Below are 24,791 nucleotides of genomic sequence, written 5' to 3'. Positions count from 1 at the left end.
GTCAACTTAAAATTTACACCATATATATATATATATTCCGACGCAACTCGTTACATAACTACGACACATAAATGGTAATACGGCTATAGGCATTCTGGCGCATAGTTCAACTTTCCATCGCATTCAAAAACCCAAGATGGTGGATGGCGGTAAATTTAAAAATGACAGGATATTAAACAAAAATTAAAGATGGTGCAGGTGGGAAATTTGAAAATGGAAGATAGTAGGATATTATAAACAATTTTTAAAAATCCAAGATAGTACAACTTGCCCAGTTGTACGTTGTACCCCTCCCTCCTCCTCTCCCCTTCCCATGAAGCATTAAAACGAGAAGTTAATGTAAAACGGTAAAGATATTTGTCTCTGAATTATGTAAACACACACACACACACACACACACACACACACACACACACACACACACACATGTATATGTGTGTGTGTGTGTGTGTGTGTGTGTGTGTGTGTGTGTGTGTGTGTGTTTGTGTTTGTGTGTGTGTGTGTGTGTGTGTGTGTGTGTGTGTGGGAAGGGGAGAGGAGGAGGGAGGGGTACAGTGTACAACTGGGAAAGTTGTACTATCTTGGATTTTTAAAAATTGTTTATATTATCCTACTATCTTCCATTTTCAAATTTCCCACCTGCACCATCTTTAATTTTTGTTTAATATCCTGTCATTTATAAATTTACCGCCATCCACCATCTTGGGTTTTTGAATGCGATGGAAAGTTGAACTATGCGCCAGAATGCCTATAGCCGTACTACCATTTATGTGTCGTAGTTATGCAACGAGTTGCGTCGGAAATCGAATTTCTTTACTTACTACGGCAGTATTGATGTCCCTGTAGCTAGTACCCACTTGGCAGCTTCCATTTTAATTGGCTGTTGGTTACAGATTAATATTTTTTGGCTATGAGTGTAAAGATTCGTTGTCACTATAAATTTGTCTCCAACGTTGTGGTCCTGCTGGAAGCGATTGCTATCAGTCACTCTTCAACGAACGCTGTTTGGGTTATTAATAATCTCTCTTGCAGTAAACACATGGTGTGTCGTGGGGCGATCACTCTGTTTTTAAAATAATTGAAAAGCCATGATCGCTTCAATATCGTTTACTAGATGACCGGTTTCAGCGCTCTGAAGGTGCCGTCATCGGATCTGTAAAGGTATAACACAACAGGTTTGAAGGAGGACTTACATGAGTTAACTATATACATTACAATTATTTCAGAACCACATACAGGAAATGTATGCGCAAATGTGGGCTTTGCATGGATAGTGACAAGCAGTTATAGTAAAGTTGTGTTTTAGTTGTAGTGAGTGGTTATACTGTGGGATCGTGTGTGCGCTGCTTGGACAGCGCTATCTGGTGGCCGGTTGTGAACCGTTAGAATCACAGCAGGTAAGCCTACGCGGAATAGGGCAGTGATGATGCCGACTGGTGTTAGGCGAGCAGTGGTAGTTTCATCTGGTGACTTCAGTTTTATATTTTATGGAAAGAACGACCATGAGAGCAGTTTTTTATTATTTTTTACTGGTAGTGACAATGATTATTATCAGATGGTCTACCTCCTGTACCGTGATGTCCATATGGTTTTATAAAAGTTTCAGATATATGGTTCTGTAATAATTGTAAAGTATGTAGTTAACTTATGTAAGCCCTCCCTCAAACCTGTTATGTTATACCTTCACAGGTCCGATGATGGCACCTTCATAGTGCTGAAACCGGTCATCTAGTAAACGATATTGAAGCGATCGTGGCTTTTCAATTATTTTAATAATCTCTCTGTTGAGAGCCCTAAATACGCACACACACATACACACACACACACACACACACACACACACACACTCGTTGTTTGCGTGTCAACCGTACCAAAGATCTGAGACTGTGCTTCGTTGCACATACAGCGCTGGTGACACTGTGGTCTGAGCTTGACCTGCTTCAAATAGTTCAATAATTTTACTCTTTAATACCTATTGCGAGTGGTGCCTTTGTAACTATATACTGTAAGCTTTCACAACAGACTACATTCTACTAACGAAGATAGTGCAAACACGATTTCGACATAGATCTGATGCGCTGGATTTCAGAATGTTTTAATAAAGTGCACATTCAGAGCAGTGCAAAATTCTTTGCCATATAGGTATTTACGTTACTTCTGGGGGAAAATTATTTTCAATCATCACTATAGCTTTTTCTTTTCATTTTCCACCTTACCGGACTGCCCACCACTTTCGAAAACTGACGTCCCCTTTGCATTTATAATGTGCAAATGATTATAAAGTTTGTGACCATGTATGGGGAATGGGGACAGGGGTGGTACCAATGTGGCGCAACGTAATAGTACTTTCCTTTCCGAAAACGTTTTGTTGGGGTTTCCGAAGCGGGATCACACGACATTTTGGGCGACTTTCTTCGAATGTCTGTCTCTTAAGATTTTTGGCAATTCTGTTACAATATAATCCCAAATAAACACTCCTTTAGTCGTTTGCTCTACCCGGTTCTATTTACGTCTGCCATTGGTTCCTCGCACTTAAGTAACAATCGACACCGTCTGTGCGAATACGTTGCTACCGATGTCTGTCACAGCTTACGAGTCTAAGCCTTCCATTTGCAGCGTGTACAACTCACCATGTAATTGTACAACTTCATATTTGAGCACATTGTTTTCTGAGGTATTTGTGCGACACGGCTGACTGCAGCTGACTAATTAATGAGAGTGGCCCTCGAAACACTTCCTATTCTGTCTTACCATATTCTCATGAACTTTACACAAGATGTACGCTGGAAACAGCAAAAATGTTTACACTGTTTTTTTTTCGAATATTGGTTCCCTCATTTTCGCGAAAACTATGTCCTCTCTCCCAGGGATTTCCCTTTACACTACATGACAAGGAAGGTGAAGCACGTAGAAGGGGTGAGCGGTATGAGACGATACTTCAGTAGTTACAAAATCGAGTCAAATTTACAAGGAACCTGGCAGTAAGAGCCCACCTATCAGTATGACGTTGCACCCTTTCTTGCCTGGATACATGAACTGATTCGGTTGAGAATGGTGTCACAAACCCGTTGTATCCTGTCCTGAGGCGAGCTGACCCAATTTGGTCCTTCATATCCTGAATTCTGGGACCGGGTCGAAGTTGGCGACCGATCTGGTCTATCAGGGACAGTTCTGGGAATTTTGTGGCCACAGGAGTACCTCAGTATCATGGAGACTTTTAATAGAGACACGTGCCGTGTGTGGACGAGCATTTTGCTGTCGCGTGCGAGGTAAATGTGACGTTACTGGTTCCGGGAGCCATAGCAGTTACGGCTGTGGCGATATATCGATACATCGATGTTTGTTTTCAAAAATATTGGTGTATCTCAGCGATGTTTCTTTCCCCGGTATATAGATATCGAAATGGCAATATCGAGTCCCGATATTTGAAATTGTTCTTTCGAAATTGCAGTAGAACTTAATGTTCTTACTACTTTTTAGGGTTTCATCAAGTCTCATCTTTCACTTTGACTGTGTGAAGCAAGTACGTGACACGAAAGAAGAAGAAGTCCGATGCACTGGGGGGTGGTGGTGGAGGGGGGGAGAGGGGAGAGTGTGAACGGAATAGCAAAAATTCCGATGTGAAGAAATAGCACACCAGTTGCGTTAAAAAACAAATTTTAACGCAACTAGTGCTACATCGGCATTCTTCAAAATCAGTTGCTGAAAATGATAAACAAAAATCTAAATGACAAGACTGTTCTTTGCGGTGGACAGAGACGTGTGTGGGAAACTGCTGACGCAATCGGCGCTTGGCAGTACTAACAGTATTTGCGACGTTTAACTTCACTATGCAATTTTGACACTGCAATCCTAGTTCGCTAGCGTTTGCAGAAATGAAAAAACTGGGAAGTCGACATGAAGTATCCCGGACAAGTACGATATGTGATGAAAACTGACGACGGGACAATCGGACACCTTTTATTGTAACAATTACATGCTGTTACCATTTTTAACAAAGTGGTTTTCGCCAAGCATAAACATGCATCGATCTCCTTTCAGTTGTTGCTTTCTTATGTTACATCAATATTTCTTCCTGTGATATATCAACATATTTTCGGTTTAGTTAATTAAACTTCACTGGTATAACTGAAGCTCAATTCGAATTTTCAGTTAGTAGCGTTTAGTGAGCGTTAGTCCAGTCAGGGCCGGCTTTAGGGTGGGGGTGAACAGTGCCACCGCACAGGGCTGCCAATTTTAAGGGGCGGCAAAATCTTAAACTTTAATATGGTTCCAAAATGACAAATGGAAGAAGACAGTGAAAGTTTTGTGTAAGTGGAGAAGTGTAAGAATAAATTGGAAACAGAAATTATTCGTGAAATCTAATGCCTCACTTGAAACAGTCTACGGTACTGTGGTAACAGAGGGAGCTGTAGAGGGCAAAAATTGTAGAGGAAGACAAGGGATTGGAATACATTCAGCAAATGACTGAGGACGTAGGGCGCAAGTGCTACTGTGAGATGAAGAGGTTGGCATAGTTGAGGAATTCGTGGCGGGCCGCATCAAACCAGTCAGAAGACTGGTGACATCCTTCCTTCACCACTCCCTCTCCCTTGGATCTGCCATTAATACTACTCACTTTGCTCTCCTTCTTGTCACTTCTCTTTTTTTTCACAGTGTTGAAGACGCAGTCAATAGATATTATTATTTAATATATTACGGAAAGACCTCTCAAACTTTATTTTACAGCCGAAGCAACTAAAAAGCATTGCACGAACTGTTTATCGAGTTCCGTGGTATTTCACATTGTATGCGTTCCAACAAGTTTATTTAGCATGTAGCTTTTACTTATTTTACAAAAAATGAACATCTTTGAGAACTGCTCGTTTTGAGCCATAAATCATGGTCATGGGCTGACAGGATGCACGCCTGCTCTACATTCGACCTTAACCGGACAGACTAAATAGGCACTGGTGATTTATGCACCACTCTTCAACAAATAAAGCTTTTAAATTTAAGTCACTCGCTGTCCACTGACCTTTCACTTTGCACTGCAGAAGCGACATCGGTACCGTCGACAAGTTAGTAGGTCGTGCGGTAGCGTTCTCGCTTCCCGCGCTTGGGTTGCCGGGTTCGATTCTCGGCGGGGTCAGGGATTTTCTCTGCCTCGTGATGACTGGGTGTTGTGTGATGTCCTTAGGTTAGTTAGGTTTAAATAGTTCTAAGTTCTAGGGGACTGATGACCATAGGTGTTAAGTCCCATAGTGCTCAGGGCCATTTGAACCATTTTTGAACAAGTTAGTACTCAGCCCTGCTGGTTGCTGCAAGTCTCGCACCGCAGGCTCCCCTCTACTCAGAGAACGAGAAAAACTGAACATACCTTTGTTATTTAGGGTGGTCAGTAACAGACTGAAAAGCTTGTAAGGGTGTTGCAGAAAAATATTTCGGAAGTGTTAAATTTTAGGCAAGCAAAAGCTATGTGTGTTAGGTTTGAGGGAACCTAACAAAGAGCACGGTTGGCGACACTGTCGCTGGCAGGCTGCTTGAATTTGCGCGCTCGACGATGTGATTGGCCATCTTCAATGTTAAATAATTAGGAAGTGGCACAACGTACTGATTTTTTTTTCTTAACAATTATGTCCTAGCACAAGCACCCCTGCAGCACGTTTACAAGATTTTCAGACTATTTCTGACCACCCTGTACACTCTGCGAGTGATCTAACTTAATTTTGTTCGCATAATTAATTTTGGAGTTGTAGCTCAAAATGTATTACGAGGTTAACGTTTGACTTCAGTTTCACTGTGCTGGTGCCGTACACCGTATTCAGATAAAAAAAAGTATGAGTAAGTGTTATGATGACGACGAACGAATCGTCGCCAATGTGAATGACTGGTGGCCAATGCTAACTAGATACATACAAATCTCTTCTTTGTATATACAGCAGGTTTGTAAGTGAAGTCGATAAGGAGTTGGCTGCATGGTCTGGGTCTACAAGACTAAAATAATTAGAAGTCGTTGGTAAAAAATAATATTTTGTACTTAACTAGTAGTACAGGAGTCTTTATAGTCAGGTGGACTATAATTACAAACAGAGAGCTACAGAGGCATCACATTGGCCATACTTTAACTAAGCGCCTTGTTAGTGGTTGCTTTCTACCAGCTGAAGGCTATACTACTTTCCTACTTGACGTCCCGAGCAAGAGTGGCCGAGGCACTCTAGAGACTTGTTGCAGCCGGCCGGTGTGGCCGTGTGGTTCTAGGCGCTTCAGTCTCGAACCGCGAGACTGCTACGGTCGCAGGTTCGAATCCTGCGTCGGGCATGGATGTGTGTAATGTCCTTAGGTTAGTTAGGTTTAAGTAGTTCTAAGTTCTAGGGGACTGATGACCTCAGATGTTAAGTCCCATAGTGCTCAGAGCCATTTTGAAGACTTGTTGCAAGCCGCGGAGAGGCGCTAGTCTCGACTCGCGGATCCAGCGATACTAGTACGGACCGCGGTCGATAACTGCAACCCCTAACAACTGCGGTGTCGAACGTTGATACCACAGTAAGCATGAAGTAGGATGCGTGAAAATATGACGTCATGGATGAATGACATTGTGAAAAAGGCAGACTATGTATGAAAATGCACGGAGTGTTGCTCGAGATGGGCGGCGGGGAGGGAGGGAGAATGCTTGAAAATTCCACTCGGTGTGGCAAAATCCGTGGAGCAACACTGAGCCCACGTGCTATAATTTTCATAACAGCCTCACATCAAGAGAGCCGGGCGCTACGACCTACGTGCTACTTCTGCGCTGGGGCACCAGTAGAAGATACCAGGTTGGTGGACAATTAGAACTTTCGCGTTGTATAGTGATGTGACAGAGCACAGCTACGCCCCCTCTCCCCCCTCCACCCCCACCCACATGCTTTGCATTCGCAGTACAACCGTGAACAGGAGTATAGAGTCTGTAGTTATACTGAGGGGGTAATATACAGGACGCTAGGACGTTAGCTGCATAGAACAATGATTGCTTAGAACAATGATTCATCTTTCCATCCTGTTGGAAAGGTTAATTAGTTCTCAAACAATTAGCACTTCCAATAGAATCCCGTCCCCCTTACCCCGCATCCCCCTGCCGTATTGTTTCCGCCGTACATAGCATCCCTTGTGTGGGAATATATAATTTGTGGTGTCACCGCCAGACACCACACTTGCTAGGTGGTAGCTTAAATCGGCCGCGGTCCATTAGTACATGTCGGACCCGCGTGTCGCCGCCATCAGTACTTGCAGACCTAGCGCCACCACATGGCAGGTCTAGAAAGACGGACTAGCACTCGCCCCAGTTGTACGGACGACATTGCTAGCGTCTAGACGTACGAGGCCTTCCTCTCATTTGCCGAGAGACAGTTAGAATAGCCTTCAGCTAAGCACATGACTACGACCTAGCAAGGCGCCATTAGCCTTACCTACTTTGAGAGTTATAGTATAAATGTCTCAAGAAGAACGCTGTATTCATCAGAGAATAAAAGTTAAGTATAAAGCAACTACGTACTTTTCTTGCTACCATTCAATAGTTATCCTGTTTCAGACTTCACGCCCGTCTGCATTAGTTAGCGTGCCTTTCGGCTACCTCCGAGTGGTGTGGCTGTCTTGCTACGCCACAACATAATTAACACTTCTATCAATAGGCGAGTCTCAAGTAAGTAGTGAGGACAATGCACTGCATGAAATTTTAACTGTGTACGACTGCTTTTAAATGGCATTTCAATTGCGCAACAAGCGATTGTTTATTTCGTCATCACGAGTGTTAGCTGTGAGGCAAACGGCTCACGTAAGAATAGACCAGGGTTTCCCAAACTTTACCTCTGACGGGACACTCTGAGAATCCTGGTACCTTGTCGGACTTCTTGTTTACTTTGAAGATTGATAAATGTTTTAAAAACGAGAAAAACTTATTTACTCTATGATTACTTCGATTTTAAATCATAAGTACACAGGAATCATAACAAAATTTAAAAAATAATTAGTATCGTCGAAATTTCGAGAGAAAAAACGCCTTCTTAGTAACAGTTTCTTGCGGAGCACTTTTTCACTTCCCCCGGAAGACCAGTGTTCGGTGGAAAACAGTTTGCGTAACCATGGATTAGACGCTACAACCGTTATAAATTAACATACATGTGCGCGGTCGCTGGATTGCATAATTGGTACAATTATGAAGATTTCGTAGCGTAACGCATCTACTCATCCGCAGAATGCAACAAGGGCGACCAAGCTGCAGCGAACAAGGCGCATTGTCGGGCCTACAAGGTGCGTATGCAATCACAGCAACGCTACCTGACGTGACACCAGCCCAGATGCCACGAGACCTTCACGACAGCAGCACGCAGAAAACTTCAAATTAAGGTGATTGTTATGCTTTTGCGAGCTAACATCCCAAAGATATTCGGGCTCACATGCGGTTCCTCTTACGTCGAAATGTCTTGGTTCAAACTCGTCTAGGTGCTGAATTGCACATATTGCATTGCACGCCCTAAATTAGACACTTGTAACCCTTTGGTTAAATTGCCTGGCTGATGGCAGGTTTACGAAATTGTATGAAACATATAAAGTTAATATAACATATAATAACAGTAATAATAATATCGGGAGCTAAATTAACGACTCATAAATGTTGTAGGCCACACAGTTGCGATTTTGTTAGAATAATGTTTATTCAGAAATCAAACTAATAGCGAAAGTGGTCGTATTTAGAGTAACTGTTACACTGGAGCGCATGTCCATTTGACATAGTTTGATCATTCACAATCTCAGTGCGAAATCAGTACTCCACCTCCATATATACGCGAAAAGTTAGCGTTCACACCAGTCGTGTGGCTGCTCACCGCTCAGATGCTAAGTCCTGCGATAGCACACAACCCGAAATTTTCTGAGTCGTTTCACTTCCTAGCTACCTAAGACTGACTGCCCGCTTTCGCGTCTCAATCCCAACAGTGCCCTTAGGTGTCTAGACCAGTACTGTCCACTTTGGTGTCTCCAGCCGAACTGTCCCTCTGCTTGCCCCCGGCCGCGTCCGCCACGGGCAAAACATCCTCGCTCAATTGACTAGTGCAGTTCCCTTCCCTGAAGCCATCCATCTGATTGTCTACAGCTTATTCTACATTATTTTACATTTTAACATATTTAAATAATCAAAGCTTGACCACTTTCATGTTCTAAATAAAGTAACAATAATATCTATTACATAATAAACGCTAAATTCTTTGACATAAAACCAATACAATTTCCTTCTTAACTTTGAATGTCACGGCCAGTAGCCTTGGACCAATGTGCTTTCTGATAAATAAATAAAGAATAAAAGTAACTATTATGTACTAAACTTTGCAACAAATATTCTATTACCTAATGTTTCAATAAGGTATCATGCTGTCATCGTTCAACGAGTTTTGTGTGGAGGAAATGATGATCTAATGCTTAACTGAAAATACTGATATTTAAATTTACTATATCTTTTAAACTAATGAAGTTACAGAGTTGATATTTACAACGTTTGTCATTTTAATGATGCGCTTTAACATGAAATGTTGGTCGTTAAGATCGACCAGAGCGTTCAGATTTTAGCATTCAGGTCTTTGTTACAAAACTTTTTTATTTCACTTTAACAGTAAATCCTAAACTATTATAGATATGGCCAATATTCGAGTTTTATTGGGATCACCATGAAAAATTTAAGAAAGATGGCAGATTAAAATTACTGTAGCTTCATTTCCAGAATTACTACAGAATTAAATAGTTTTCATAAACGTTTCTCTTTAGGGCCGATTTTAGGTCCGCCATATTTCACACTGATACGCCTCCCTGGGCACAAACAGCTCCTACGCGGTTTCCCTATGACGTAGGTTCTCGCCTGTGCCACTCGTACACTACAGCCCTTACGCCTGATCAGCCTGGCCTCATTCAGCACAATATACGCCTGTGAATTTCCCCATTTCATAGCGAATGTGCGCTCTTTGTGGCACACGGTCCTGGACGACAGGATTCGTTTCACAATTCGTGGAAGGCTGTCTCTTTCGGCCTTATACTTAAATAACAGCGAAATTCTCATTAAGCCAAACTTTGAGTGGTGTAGCTTGATGCAAGCAGCAGCTAGAGAAAGAAACTAAGTGCACTGAGAGTTGCAATAGCGTATGGTGCAGCACCATCTGTGATTAGAAGCCGTTGTATAAATTTTATAAATAATTTTCAGAGGGCTAAAAATGGCTGTCGAAGGGGAAAGAAGGTATATTCTTAAAAGAGGGAAACAGTACAGGCTAACTGTGGTATCAACGATCCTTCATATCAGCTGCAACCTACAAACAATTAAATTATATAGAATGAGAATGAAAATGTAACTTCGGTTATAAATTAATGCACTGACAACGAAGAGGATCTCGTGCCTTGTCACAGAATCCAAATGAGCCAACAGAAGAATTACGGAGGTTAAGCCATGGCACTGAATCAGTGGGCGTTTTGCCAAATGAGAATACTGTGAGAAAAATCATATTGTAGTAAAACAAAACCGAAATTTGGCAGTGAATGAAATGTTTAATATAGTGATGCTAAAAATACATGCAACTACCAAAAAACTAGAAGTCGGTCAAAGTAGATTAGAAACAGAACAAAAAGACACTTATCAAAGGCTAAAAGAAAAGGAATATGAATAAAAAAAATGATTTCAGGGCATATGAGACTGAAGCTGATTGAATTGTCAAGGGGTTACATGAACAAATGAAAAAATTTATTAAAATATAAGTGAACACAAAGATAAAATAAAGGAAGAAAACTGCGGCATATGATGAAATCAGCAATTATCAGGAGAGAGAAAACTGGCGTTCTCCGGATCGGAGCGTGGAACATCAGATCCCTTAATCGGGCAGGTAGGTTAGAAAATTTAAAAAGGGAAATGGATAAATTAAAGTTAGATATAGTGGGAATTAGTGAAGTTCGGTGGCAGGAGGAACAAGACTTTTGGTCAGGTGAATACAGGGTTATAAATACAAAGTCAAATAGGTGTAGGCAGGAGTTGGTTTAATAATGAATAAAAAAATAGGAGTGCAGGTAAGCTACTACATACAGCATAGTGAACGCATTGTTGTGGCTAAGGTAGACACGAAGCCCACGCCTACGACAGTAGTACAAGTTTATATGCCAACTAGCTCTGCAGACGATGAAGAAATTGATGAAATGTATGATGAGATAAAAGAAATTATTCAGGAAGTGAAGGGAGACGACAATTTAATAGTCATGGGTGACTGGAATTCGAAAGTAGGAAAAGGAAGAGAGGGAAGCATAGTAGGTGAATATGGATTGGGGCTACGAAATGCAAGAGGAAGCCGCCTGGTAGAATTTTGCACAGAGCATAACTTAATCATAGCTAACACTTGGTTCAAGAATCATGAACGAAGGTTGTACACATGGAAGAAGCCTGGAGATAGTAGAGGGTTTCAGATAGATTATATAATGGTAAGACAGAGATTTAGGAACCAGATTTTAAATTGTAACACATTTCCAGGGGCAGATGTGGACTCTGACCACAATCTATTGGTTATGAACTGTAGATTAAAACTGAAGAAACTGCAAAAAGGCAGGAACTTCAGGAGATGGGATCTGGATAAACTGACTAAACCAGAGGTTGTACAGAGTTTCAGGGAGAGCATAAGGGAACAATTGACAGGAATGGGGGAAAGAAATACAGTAGAAGAAGAATGGGTAGCTTTGAGGGACGAAGTAGTGAAGGCAGCAGAGGATCAAGTAGGTAAAAAGAAGAGGGCTAGTAGAAATCCTTGGGTAACAGAGGAGATACTGAATTTAATTGATGAAAGGAGAAAGTACAAAAATGCAGTAAGTGAAGCAGGCAAAAAGGAATACAAACGTCTCAAAAATGAGATCGACAGGAAGTGCAAAATGGCTAAGCAGGGATGGCTAGCGGACAAATGTAAGGATGTAGAGGCTTATCTCACGAGGGGTAAGATAGATACTACCTACAGGAAAATTAAAGAGACCTTTGGGGAAAAGAGAACCAATTGCATGAATATCAAGAGATCAGATGGAAACCCAGTTCTAAGCAAAGAAGGGAAAGCAGAGAGGTGGAAGGAGTATATAGAGGGTCTATAAGGGGGCGATGTTCTTGAGGACAATATTATGGAAATGGAAGAGGATGTAGATGAAGATGAAATGGGAGATACGATAGTGCGTGAAGAGTTTGACAGAGCACTTAAAGACCTGAGTCGAAACAAGGCCCCGGGAGTAGACAACATTCCATTAGAACTACTGACGGCCTTGGGAGAGCCAGTCCTGACAAAACTCTACCATCTGGTGAGGAAGATGTATGAGACAGGCCAAACTCCCTCAGACTTCAAGAAGAATATAATAATTCCAATCCCAAAGAAAGCAGGTGTTGACAGATGTGAAAATTACCGAACTATCAGTTTAATAAGTCACAGCTGCAAAATACTAACACGAATTCCTTACAGACGAATGGAAAAACTGGTAGAAGCCGTCCTCGGGGAAGCTCAGTTTGGATTCCGTAGAAATGTTGGAACACGTGAGGCAATACTGACGATACGACTTATCTTAGAAGATACACTCCTGGAAATGGAAAAAAGAACACATTGACACCGGTGTGTCAGACCCACCATACTTGCTCCGGACTCTGCGAGAGGGCTGTACAAGCAATGATCACACGCACGGCACAGCGGACACACCAGGAACCGCGGTGTTGGCCGTCGAATGGCGCTAGCTGCGCAGCATTTGTGCACCGCCGCCGTCAGTGTCAGCCAGTTTGCCGTGGCATACGGAGCTCCATCACAGTCTTTAACACTGGTAGCATGCCGCGACAGCGTGGACGTGAACCGTATGTGCAGTTGATGGACTTTGAGCGAGGGCGTATAGTGGGCATGCGGGAGGCCGGGTGGACGTACCGCCGAATTGCTCAACACGTGGGGCATGAGGTCTCCACAGTACATCGATGTTGTCGCCAGTGGTCGGCGGAAGGTGCACGTGCCCGCCGACCTGGGACCGGACCGCAGCGACACACGGATGCACGCCAAGACTGTAGGATCCTACGCAGTGCCGTAGGGGACCGCACCGCCACTTCCCAGCAAATTAGGGACACTGTTGCTCCTGGGGTATCGGCGAGGACCATTCGCAACCGTCTCCATGAAGCTGGGCTACGGTCCCGCACACCGTTAGGCCGTCTTCTGCTCACGCCCCAACATCGTGCAGCCCGCCTCCAGTGGTGTCGCGACAGGCGTGAATGGAGGGACGAATGGAGACGTGTCGTCTTCAGCGATGAGAGTCGCTTCTGCCTTGGTGCCAATCATGGTCGTATGCGTGTTTGGCGCCGTGCAGGTGAGCGCCACAATCAGGACTGCATACGACCGAGGCACACAGGGCCAACACCCGGCATCATGGTGTGGGGAGCGATCTCCTACACTGGCCGTACACCACTGGTGATCGTCGAGGGGACACTGAATAGTGCACGGTACATCCAAACCGTCATCGAACCCATCGTTCTACCATTCCTAGACCGGCAAGGGAACTTGCTGTTCCAACAGGACAATGCACGTCCGCATGTATCCCGTGCCACCCAACGCGCTCTAGAAGGTGTAAGTCAACTACCCTGGCCAGCAAGATCTCCGGATCTGTCCCCCATTGAGCATGTTTGGGACTGGATGAAGCGTCGTCTCACGCGGTCTGCACGTCCAGCACGAACGCTGGTCCAACTGAGGCGCCAGGTGGAAATGGCATGGCAAGCCGTTCCACAGGACTACATCCAGCATCTCTACGATCGTCTCCATGGGAGAATAGCAGCCTGCATTGCTGCGAAAGGTGGATATACACTGTACTAGTGCCGACATTGTGCATGCTCTGTTGCCTGTGTCTATGTGCCTGTGGTTCTGTCAGTGTGATCATGTGATGTATCTGACCCCTGGAATGTGTCAATGAAGTTTCCCCTTCCTGGGACAATGAATTCACGGTGTTCTTATTTCAATTTCCAGGAGTGTAGATTAAGGAAAGGCAAACCTACCTTTCTAGCATTCGTAGACTTAGAGAAAGCTTTTGACATTGTTGACTGGAATATTCTCTTTCAAATTCTGAAGGTGGAAGGGCTAAAGTGCAGGGAGCGAAAGGCTATTTTCAATTTGTACAGAAAGCAGATGGCAGTTATAAGAGTCGAGGGACATGAAAGGGAAGCAGTGGTTGGGAAGGTAGTGAGACAGGGTTGTAGCCTCTCCCCGATGCTATTCAATCTGTATATTGAGCAAGCAGTAAAGGAAACAAAAGAAAAATTCATATTAGGAATTAAAATCCATGGAGAATAAATAAAAACTTTGAGGTTCGCCGATGACATTGTAATTCTGTCAGAGACAGCAAAGGACCTGCAAGAGCAGTTGAACAGAATGGACAGTGTCTTGCAAGGAGGATATAAGATGAACGTCAACAAATGCAAATCGAGGATAATGGAATATAGTCGAATTAAACTGGGTGATGCTGAGGGAATTAAATTAGGAAATGAGACCCTTAAAGTAGTAAAGGAGTTTTGCAATTTGGGGAGCAACATAACTGATGACGGTCGAAGTAGAGAGGATATAAAATGTAGACTGGCAATTTCAAGGAAAGTTTTTCTGAAGAAAAGAGATTTGTTAGCATCTAGTATAGATTTAAGTGTCAGGAAGTCGTTTCTGAAAGTATTTGTATGGAGTGTAGCATTGTATGGAAGTGAAACATGGACGATAAATAGTTTGAACAAGAAAAGAATAGAAGCTTTCGAAATGTGGTGCTACAGAAGAAAGCTGAAGATTAGATGGCTAGATCACATAACTAATGAGGAAGTATTGAATAGAATTGGGCAGGAGTTTGTGGCACAATTTGACTAGAAGAAGTGATCGGTTGGTAGGACATGTTCTGACGCATCAAGGGATCACCAATTTAGCACTGGAGGGCAGCGTGGAGGGTAAAAATTGTAGAGGGAGACCAAGAGATGAATACACTAAGCAGATTCAGAGGGATGTAGGCTGCAGTAGGCACTGGGAGATGAAGGAGCTTGCATAGGATAGAGTAGCATGGAGAGCTTGTAATGTTGTTGCTTTAATTTGCTATGTAAGCGGTGCTGATATTCAAGACAATAAAAATGGGTTAAAAGCTGTGAGCTGTCTGGGGCAGTTAACCTTGCATTACTGCACAACTGTTTCACCAGGTATCCAGTCTAGCTTACCAAATTCCCAACCAGACTAACATTAATTATAATCTTTTAATAGTCATACAACAACTGCTGATATATATATATATATATATATATATATATATATATATATGATAATTTAAATAAAAAGAAATAAATCAGTTTATACAGAATGAGATTTTCACTCTGCAGCGGAGTGTGCACTGATATGAAACTTCCTGGCAGATTAAAACTGTGTGCCTGACCGAGACTCGAACTCGGGACCTTTGCCTTTCGTGGGCAAGTGCTCTAGCATCTGAGCTACCGAAGCACGACTCACGACCGGTACTCACAGCCTTACTTCTGCCAGTACCTCGTCTCCTACCTTCCAAACTTTACAGAAGCTCTCCTGCGAACCTTGCAGAACTAGCACTCCTGAAAGATAGGATATTGCGGAGACATGGCTTAGCCACAGCCTGGGGGATGTTTCCAGAATGAGATTTTCACTCTGCAGCGGAGTGCGCTGATATGAAACTTCCTGGCAGAGTAAAACTGTGTGCCCGACCGAGACTCGAACTCGGGACCTTTGCCATTCGCAGGGAAGTGCTCTAACATCTGAGCTAACGAGTGCTTCTTTCAGGAGTGCTAGTTCTACAAGGTTCCCAAGAGAGCTTCTGTAAAGTTTGGAAGGTAGGAGACGAGGTACTGGCAGAAGTAAAGTTGTGAGTACCGGTCGTGAGTCGTGCTTCGGTAGCTCAGACCTGCAAAATACAAGAGTCAGTCTAATAAACACCAATAAATCGAACCCCTGCAAAACACACGAGTCAAAGTTTCTGTGACAGAAACACACATATATGCATTGAACTAAGAACCGTATAATCACTGTTCACTGACACACTCAGTAGTTCCACTGTTGCGAGGCACAATATAAGGGGAGGGGGGGGGTTCGTCGCCGCAGCTGTCAGTAGGGATTTTTGTCCATCTGTTGCGTGCAGTCCCGTTGTCTCTGCCCTCTCATGAAGTTTCACTTGGTGGCCCGTGTCACGTTCATCTCGATTTGGTTCCATGTTTGTGTTGTCAAATTCGTGCGGTATCCTCATTTGACACGCCAGGTTGATATTCCTGGGCAAGGATGACACTTAATGGCTCTTCTTTGTGCCACCCTTAGCTACCAGAGAACATCGAACTATGATTTACTGTCGCTTTACAGTGGGCATCCGTCAGGAAATGTTGATAGGCGTCGTTGAAGTCTGCCAGTTTCTCTGGACAGTATGTGTCAAAAGGCTCCAAGCCCCTTGTGTTGTTACATTCTTGAGTTATCCTCAATTGGCTCGCCGGTTTGATATTCCTGGGTAAGGATGACACTTAATGGCTCATCTTTGTGCCACCCTTAGCGACCAGATAACATCGAACCATGATTTACTGTCGCTTCACAGTGGGCATCCGTCAGGAAATGTTGATAGGCGTCGTTGAAGTCTGCCAATTTCTCTGGACAGTACGTGTCAAAAGGCTCCACGCCCCTTCATCCCCTGTCTTTGGTCGTTTCACCGCAGTCGTCTCGTCACGGTCCCGTGCGTGTGGTGCGTTGCCAGCAGATGGATTTCCGCGCGGTGGACCGCTCGGCCTTCTCAGGTCATCGCCTCCACGAAGGGTAGCACTGGTGCGGCCGGCCATTAGCTCCAGGTGCAAGGGAAAGTGTTTGTCCCGTACCCGTCTTTTGTTGTCGACCGCGCTCCCGAAGTGGCCCGGTTAACAGTGTGTCCTGCTGGGAAACCCGCCTGTTTACAACTTGACCTCCTCCTCGCTGCTCCCACTGTAAGAGTTTAGCCGGTTCGCTTTCACGTTCTCAAACTGCATTCACAGAAATTGTTCATCATAGTTATGTGATTACAAAATGTCATACATAATCCCGCTTAGTGTTGTCTTTCATAATTTTTTAAGAACAAAAGTGAGACTTATTCTTTTTTTTAAATAAATAAGTTACATGATTCGACAATATAAAAAATAAAAGTTAAATGACTTGACAATATAAAAAAAATAAAAGTGAAATGGCTTGACAGTATAAAAATTAAATTTAAATGAACTGACAATATAATATCTAAATCCACATCAATAATGTGGTTCACTTGCATTTTAAAAAATCAGATGCTACGTATTAATTCACTAAAATGAATAGGATTATGCCTTGTGGAAGTATAGGTCAGGACAGCATAGGGTTTACATGATATTTACACACACACACATGCACACCTGTTGTCTATACTACAAACTAACTACCCATAAACATGTATTACTCAAAATTCTACTTCTATCCACTACTAGTTAATCCAACAAGCTACTTCAATGCTATTTCAACAAAGTGTTTACACCACTACAACCTTGTTCTAATTCGTGCTCTTCCTGACGCTCGCCGCATATGTCTTGTCGCATGATAAATATGGAGAAACTTTCTTTAAACATAAACAGTAAAAAGAACAATCGTTATTTACACGCCAAAACATTTATACCAGTTGACACACCTGATAAGAGACTCGCAATTATACATTTATCGTACTCATATGTTTATACATAAAACAGTAAGACAATTTCATCTAAAATTACGTTACCACAAGAATAAATCACACAGATGACTCTGAGAAGGGTAAATTTTTTTTCCTACAGGTTATTTTACATTTTCTTACCCATTTTGCTCCAATTTCGTTCCTTCTTTAAGTTACCTTTTGCTTCTAAATCAGTTATTTCGCCTGTGGTGGTTATTCTGGATTCATTTCTCATGAATGGCAAAATTGTGGTCTCCTCTATTCTGTAAAACAGTTTCATCTTAACATATTGAACTTACAACAGACACAAAAGATCCGAATCCTCCTGTAGTTTAAATGACAAATGTTTAGCTTCATCCTTATTACCTTAAACCAAGCTTTCCTTCGGTCCCATAATCAAAATTATTTAATCTTCCTCTACCTTCAAGAGGGAAATTTCCTCAGTACAAATCATATAGGCTGCAGTGCATCCCACCGAAAACAGTAAGTTGTAATGCTCACAGCATCAGCAAAACACATAAACGTCGCTTTTCTAGGACAAGTATTAGCGTAGAATAATTTTTCAGGCTTTGGCTCAACATCAATCAAGACTACAGAAAGGATCCATATTTCTGTTCCATTCTCCATTTGCTGTAAAACTGCTCGTCATTTGACTACCACAATAATATTTCAGGGCGACGTTAATTACACAAACCACAATTCTTCTTTCACCTTGAAGGGAATCAATATACATACGAAATCCACAGACAGCACTTTACGTACTCAGCTATAAAGAACAAAAAAGACATATATAATCAATATTAACATATCATTGCATATTGGGAAGCCAATGGTTAAACAATCGTATTATCGCAACCTGTTTTCAAGATTCTAAACTTACTCATTCCTTTCTCAGAGTTCCCCTGTCTTAAAATATTCATGCAGCACGCATACTATAGTAAGAGATACTCATTTATACTGACAGATATAGAATAGTAATAGATAGATAGTAGCACTGAAAGCAGAAAATCGGAAACATGGCTACTAACTGCTGGGGACCTGGGTTTGCCAGTCCCATAATACCCACAGATCGGATATTCCTCTGAGTTTTGCATTAATTCAACACAGATCTTGCTTCCCTCTGGAGCGACTCGTTTCAACTTACACAAAAAAAAAACATAAACAGCATTTCACTCATCACAAAGAAACCTTTTATGTTCACATTTGAACCAACCTAAATCCTAATTGCATAAGGAAAGAAAAAAAAACTGCAAACATCACTTCAATCAATCACACAGAAACATCTTTATCATTATTTTTACCGACATATTATTCAAAACGCATATGTCACAAATTTAAACTAATCAATTCTTTCTCCTCACCGTCCTCTCTACTCCTCACTGTCCTCTCTATATACGCTATGTACTCATTTGCCATGTCGCTCAATTGTTCCGATTGGGCGCCTTCTGCGCCGATCGTTTGTCATTGCCGGTTTTGTTCATTTCCATTTGCTGGATTATGTCTAGGGTTAGCCGGCCGGATTTCAACATCATGAGGTGCTCCGCCTACAGTCCTATTCCCACCGTATTCATCGTAGTATCGATTCTGGTTGCCGTACCTGTAGCGTTCACGATCTTGTCCACGTCCTCGATAATTTCCGTTGTTCCACCTGTGTTCGCGACTGTTACCCCAGTTTCTATACGACCGGTCCCGATTATTGTTCCGTTCGCGTCGCGACGACCAGTCACGCCGTTGATTAGTACTACGGCCACGACTGCGATCGCACTACTGTGCCCCGTAATAACTTTGTGCCTGATTAGGCGGGCATTCTGCTGTATTATATTCCAACTCTTGGAGAAGTGTCTTAAACGTTTCCACGTCCTCTTTGCATCGTCCCGCAAGAATGACGTGGCGCAAGTGCATCGGCAATTTGGTGATGGATATCCTAATTAGTTCCGCAGGCCCGTATGGATCGTATAAAAATTGATTTGCCTTCAGCATGTGGTCGAATAGGCACGCTGGGCTGCCGAAATCAGATTGGTTCAAATTTGGCAGCATAATTATGCCATGCTTGACCCTATCTTGTGCCGCTTCCGACCAGTAGGCGGACAGAAAGGCTTGTCGAAACTCCCGAGTGGAGTTGCAGTGACGCGCTGCTGACCTCATGCGAATCGCCGGTTCGCCTTCCAAATAGCCACACATATATTCTATCTTATGTGAACTTGCCCAGTCGGGGGAAGACAGAACTCAAATTGCTCGAGCCATGCTCGTGGATGTATTCCTTTTTGCGAATTTCGAAATATCTAAAACTTTCTCACCGTAAGGAAATGTTTGAAATCAAATCCCCGCATTTCCTCCTGGCGAGGCCCTTGAATGTTTCTATTTTTCTCATGTCTGCCCCTCAAAATACATTCTTCCCTGTCGTCAAAACCTCCCTCGTGGCCGGAATCCCTCTCTGCACTGTTTGTACGGCTATTTTTAGTGCTATTGGCGAGTTCGGAATCACACGCCATGTGGTTTTCCCGATGCGCCATGCATTCTTGTAACTCGCCTGTTACAGCTTTGTGCCGCCTGTGCACTTCGAACTGTCCCTTCTGAAATCTAAGAAGCGAACGCACTTCTTCGGTCTCTGCGACCGCTACCGGTGTAGTATTGTTCTCGCTTTCCGTCACCTTCATCGTGCCTACGATGTCCGCTAATGCCGCAATCTTATCATGTATTTGTCTGTTGTCCTCCGCCCCAGTCTGCTTCAATTGTTCTACTTGCTGTTCGAGTGCATGAATCGCTTGACTGTTGTCCGCTACTGTGTTGCTAACGGACGTGGGACAATGCGTCTCCGCCTCCTGGACCCTTAAGAGTACCTGCTGGTGTTCCCTTTGGCATTCTTCTCTCAGCGCTTGGAAATTACTAAGTAGCTGTTCTTCGCGCTCTTTCGATTCCTCATCGCGACTCCGTTTGCCCTGTTCTAAGGCTTGCAGACGATCATCGATTTGTTCAAATCTACGGCCTAATTCTTTCATAATATCACTTTTTATTTCACTTGCCAGATTGTTTATTCTTTGTGAGATATCATCAGACACTCTCTGCATCAACTTGTCGACTTTATTTGTCTGCTGGATTAGTTTTTCGTCTATTTGTTCGCCTAGCTCGCGGATCGATTTTTCAGATTTCTCTGCGTTTTCTTTATTTTGTTGCAATAAGGCTTTCATGAGTTCTGCCAAATCAATTTGGTTAGTTGGAGGCAAATTAATTTCTGGCTCTGATGTGAGCCCGTTCGTCCTGTTTTGCATTTCCTCTGAAGTATTCCCCAATGCATTTTCGGAACCGTCTGACGCATTAATATTCGAAATGAAATTACCCCCTTGGTCCATCTTGCTTAAGTTGTTGGACCGCCTACTTTTAGCTTGGTTACGTATTTGCGTTAGTTCAATTTATACCCGGTACACAACACACTAATCAGAATAAACGCATCCCCCCAAAAATTACGACAGTCACACGAAAGGTACCCAACCTAGTACGCACTTTTTCACACTCAAAACAAATTTATATCTTTGATCGAAGTAAGTGCAATTTACAAGCGAGATAAAAAACACATACATATAAAACAAACAAATATAGAAAACAAAACAAGAGAAACAACACAACGCCGCTCAACAACGCCGTGAATCTTTTGAAAGTCTGCTCAGAAACAACGCAGAAGTTGTTTGAGTGCTGTAGGGAAAAAAATTAAGATTATACAACGCTCGCAACCTAACGTGTCAGAGATTCCAGAGTCTAGCGGAATCACAGAACAGGGTCGCCATGTGTAATGTTGTTGCTTTAATTTGTTCTGTTAGCGGTGCTGATATTCAAGACCATAAAAGTGGGTTAAAAGCTGTGAGCTGTCTGGGGAAGTTAACCTTGCATTACTGCGCAACTGTTTCACCAGGTATCCAGTCTAGCTTACCAAATTTCCAACCAGACTAACATTAATTATAATCTTTTAATAGTCATACGACAACCGGTGATATATATATATATATATATATATATATAAATAAAAGAGAATTTAAATAAAAAGAAATAAATCCGTTTATATTTGGAAATTTATTTTAACATTGATCATTGAAATTTCAGCATAATAAACGTGAGTCATAACTAAGCTGGTGCCTTATTTGGGACTGCGAAAATGTGAGTTTGTAATCTTATGGAACACATCAAATATGGAGCCAAGATTGGGAGACTGCATACAACACTGCATTCATAAAATAACACACGAAGAACGTTGAAACATATGCAAGAGGAAATTAACCACAACCAACCGATTCAATTTTCACCCAAAGAAGTTACGTTCTTAGCGCAATCCTATCCGTCATGTAATTACCACACATTGGTATACAAAATTCATACTAACTCTCTGTAAAATCTTCCCGAAAAGAATAGCTGAGGGCTACTTTGATGATTACACCACATGCTTCACGTGGTCAACTTGGTTGACACAAAGAGTGTAACTCCACAATAATTTCGATAATTAAAATAAATTAGATCGAAAAGCAATTTACAAAAGAAAAACCTCGAACTGGTTACTAACGTCTTACTATTAACCTGATGGCTCAAACAATTGTATAAGCACGTGGTACTGGTCTCACAAAGTACACCCCACGTGGGTTGAACATAAAGAAAAGTTGCTATATTGAAAAATATTGTCAAGACGAGACGTAATAATCTCACGCACATTCACACTGAAGATTTATGATGCTAGTTAGAGTTACTGATCAACACGTGGTTCCACTTTACTCACAAAGTAGTGACAAAGCAACTACCGGAATATATTCTGAACTTCACACTCGAATTACACTGTGTTGCAATTTAAGATAACATTAGATATTTTAGAGCTAAACCTGAAATAAAGGTGATTAAATTTTCAGTTAGGCTGAACTTAAGAAATCCATTGTCCTATGGACTTAGCAGACACGCACTTAGCTGGAGATCTTACCACTTCAGACGCTCGCCATGGACAGACTGACCTGGTCCCTTCCTGAGGGTGGCTCACAAATACAAACGGAAGTGGCCAGAGGGGCAGCTTCCTATACCAACATGACAAGGGATGGACAGGACCATACTAAGGATAGAAACCGCTCTGCTTTTAGAAAGCGTAGCTACCTGTTCCGACGTTGGTCCTACTGTTCTCTAGCAGACAGGCTTGTCTGCTGCCCTCAAGCATGCAACTAGAAATACATTTGCTCATTCATCCTCTCACACAGAAGGGAAGGGGGATAACAGCATCTTATCATATACAGTATATAAAAGAAAGCAGATGTAGGTTCCGTATGAGACTGTGTGATATGAATTACATATAAACTGTGTTTTAAAGTGAAGTAGTGTGACAGATCGTTCTTGTTTATGTGTAAAAGTAACTCGTTTCACTGCTCAGTCTCCTCTCAGATAGTCAGAAACACCACAGTAAATTTAGAAGAGGAATTTATGCCGTAAATGACAACAGATTTAAGAAATTAACATGAAAGGAATCCAACAGAGACCTTTCAAGCTGCATCAAACCAGTCTCAGAACTGAAGACCACAACAACAACAATGAACAACTAGAAGCTTATGCAGGCTGCAGTAATCAGTTAAATCCTGAAGTCATTGAAGCTGCTGAATACAAAGTGATTTTAGTGACACTAATAGTATAGATTTCCAACCAGTTGTCTTCGAACCCTTATAATCGGACGTTAGTGATGCTGTTAATTAATAATGTCATGTCAGTGAATCTGGCAACACAGATTATGCACTGCAGGACAAGCAAATTGATTTAATGTCTGATTGACAATGTGAATTTAATACTAGCACTGTAAACGTACAATAAATTAGCTTCGGTGAAAAAATGAAGTGCAAACTGTCATTAAGCCATTAGACTATAAGGGGCAGCAGATTATGCAAATTTATTCAGTGTATGTTGAACAACACACATTTACACTCAGCAGTGAGATCGTTGATGTAGAATCATTTGGTAACCACAAAACGGATGTAATTGAAATTGTGATTGAAATCTTTGACACGAAAGTCATTTAAGTTAACACTCAATGTGATCTTACAGTAATATTGTAAAACCAATTCTAATATGATTCAAGTTAGTTTGAGATAAGTTGTGGAAGAAGTGGAGAAATCTGTCGAAGTACTGATGGAAACTGTGAACATTACTGTCATAAAACTTACAGAGAAAGTTAGACATAAAATGCAAACTTTTGTGATCGGGAAGAAAGACAAAATAGAACTACCGTAAATGCTGCAGCACATAGCGTTGCTGCACCAGAATTTCGTTCTGTGACAACAGAGAGCAACTTGCTGTCTCTGACCTTCCTGTGTCAGCTAGAGATCAACATTCCAGTTACGTGGACACCACAAAAACCATTCGAGTGGGCTGGGTGCATGTTCAATGCAGCTCAAATGAGAATGATGGTTAGCAAAAGCATACACAATGTCACAATATTATTTCTTTACATATGAGAGGGAAAGATAACTAGAGTGTTTATGAAGTAATTGTATTGTTGCAGATAATTATAGAGTGATAACTTCAGCGGACGCATTCTTTGTTATGCCAAGTACCAGGTACCCCAGCTACCTCATGATACTGCTTCGTTTTCTTTTGGTGTTGTGCAATTCTTCCCTACTGCTTCATTCAGAACTTCTACTCCCTTATTTACATTAGTGTGCAAAGTGATTAGGACAAGATAGTTAAATTTTAAACTGTGCACATTTATTACTACATGTACAATGAAGTTAGTAGCTTACCGAATGTTAGTATGTAATGTGTGCTCCTTTTTCTTTAATGAGCTTCTGAACAAATTGTGGTATAGATTCGACCAGGTTTAACCCAATGTTTCGCATTTCGTTGTCATGAAACCACAGTTCTACTACATTTACTAAGAAGCATGCTTTTCTTAAACAGTCCATTTTACAAAGACGCCTTTTCACGATAGTCCACAAATTCTTGATGGGATTTAAGATTGGAGAACTACCATGCCTCTGAAAAACATTAGTGTTCTTTTCTTCCAAGAACGACTTGACTACTTTAGAAGTGTGACAGAGCAGATCATGCTGAAATGTTCCTTCACCATCAGCAAAGGTCTGTAG

The sequence above is a fragment of the Schistocerca cancellata genome, chromosome 6, assembly GCF_023864275.1.
Source record: "Schistocerca cancellata isolate TAMUIC-IGC-003103 chromosome 6, iqSchCanc2.1, whole genome shotgun sequence".
Classification (NCBI taxonomy): Eukaryota; Metazoa; Arthropoda; class Insecta; order Orthoptera; family Acrididae; genus Schistocerca; species Schistocerca cancellata.
This window is presented reverse-complemented; position numbering follows the sequence as displayed.